A 1,898-nucleotide genomic window follows, 5' to 3' on the forward strand; every position below is an offset into this window, starting at 1 on the left:
GAAAGGCTAATGGAAACCTTGGGACCACAGCAAATGTGTCATGTGGGGTAAATACAGCCCACAGCCAGTGCTGCTAAACCCCGGCCTGGTTATTGCTGGGGTGGGGGTGGGGGCCAGCTCAGCAACTAGATTGGTGAACAGACTTCTCACTGGCTAGGTTCGTTGGCACATTAGGGAGAACACTTCCTCAATCTCTAACAAACCACCATAATTTCCCAGCCCCAGTCCTTACTGGTGGGTCCCTCCACCTCTTTGCCTAACATCCCTGACATTGCGCACTCTTGGTTCCCTCCCCAAACCCATGACCCTTCTTTCCCATGTCTTCCTGCCTTCCAGGTGCTCATCCCTAACCTAGCACTCCCCTTCAGGCTGCCTTCCAAGTGCTCAGCATCCTCTGGTCAGAGGTGTCCTCTGTTAAAAACATCCCTAGGAACGAGGGTCATTCACTGATCAAATGCTTGTAGCGGAAAAAGGTATAGTCACGTGTGTCTTCAAAAACTCTGCACTGCTTGCACAAGAAGAAAGACTGGTTCGGTGCTATAGCAGCTCCTTCTGCTGACTCCCTTCATAACGGCATCTTACAAATGAAACCGCCACTGATCCCAGTGGCCTAATGCAGGGTGAACAATGTTCTCTTTTCTTTAAACCACCTGCTGGAGCCCAGGACTTATTGGCTGCTGTCCGTGCTGGAGCAGCCAGGGTGGATCTTCGTTCAACAGCACCCTCTCTGGCTGTGGAAGGAGAGATGTGGATGGGCTCGGATAAGAATTCTGTCCAGTTGCCCTTTGGCTGGAATTTAGAATGATGCTGACTGAGGAAGGCAAAATCCTCTTTGCCTTTTGGGTAAAGATGAGTTAAAGTTTGGGAGGAGAGGGAAGTACTGGAAGGAGGAGCTTTAGTTACTGATCCTTCCCCCACCCCAAAAGACAATTTACAATATATTTTAAATTGTTTCCATCAGATGCGGGCCCCTTTCCCAGCTCTTAGACTCCTGGGCCCCTGGCTTATTCTCAGCATCACTCTGACTTATTCTCCTTGACTGAACAGCCTGGAAGACACAGCTTTTTAATTACTCTGTGTAGGTCAGTCCAGCAAGCAAACTGGTTGGGAAAAGCCTTAATTATACATCTCCTTCTGATCATGAGCCTATGTAAACTGAATCGCCATCCACCCACACAGGGGTGTGTGCACAACCCACTTCTGCCCAGTAGAGGGGACTCTTGAGACATCTTTGGCTGCAAATCTGGTTGTGCTGCAAACCACTGACGCGTCCTTTATAAATCACTTTGCTCCTCTCCGTGCCATGTTAAGAGGAGCAGGGCTTCTTTCCAGGGTCGGAATCTAATCATAGGTCACTTTTACGGCGGCAGAGGAGTTCAGCGTGGTGCTGTGAGGTGCAGTTGGGCTGGGTGCACAGCAGAGCCGGTGTGTCCATACGGCCCAGTGGCTGAAGGACTTGAGCAGGGATCAACCTTATACACAGCAGGCCTGCTGGCATCCTGCAGCACAGGACAGACACAACGTGGCCCCTGGGTACTTGGGGGCAGGCACAAGGGACTGATCCTAAACGCCGTCAGGAAACAGCAGGTTCACTGCACCGCGCTCCACTGCTAGGCTAGCCCAGAGCAGGGCAATGGAAATGATCAGGGGCTTCCATACGAGAGAGGCTGAAAGACTAGGGGCTATTTAGTTTGGGGAGGAGATGGATTAGCGGGGATGCGATTGAGGTATCTAAAATATTGGCTAGTCCCATCACAGTCAGTCGAGTGCTTCTATGTATCCTCCTTTCTAAGACAAGGACAAGAAGGGCAGCCAGATACAGTAAAACACAACCTGTGGAACTCACTGCTGCAGGATAACACTGAAGCCAAGAGTCCAAGGGGATTAATAAAGGATTG

This window comes from Lepidochelys kempii, chromosome 12 (genome assembly GCF_965140285.1).
Source record: "Lepidochelys kempii isolate rLepKem1 chromosome 12, rLepKem1.hap1, whole genome shotgun sequence".
In the NCBI taxonomy this organism is placed as follows: domain Eukaryota; kingdom Metazoa; phylum Chordata; order Testudines; family Cheloniidae; genus Lepidochelys; species Lepidochelys kempii.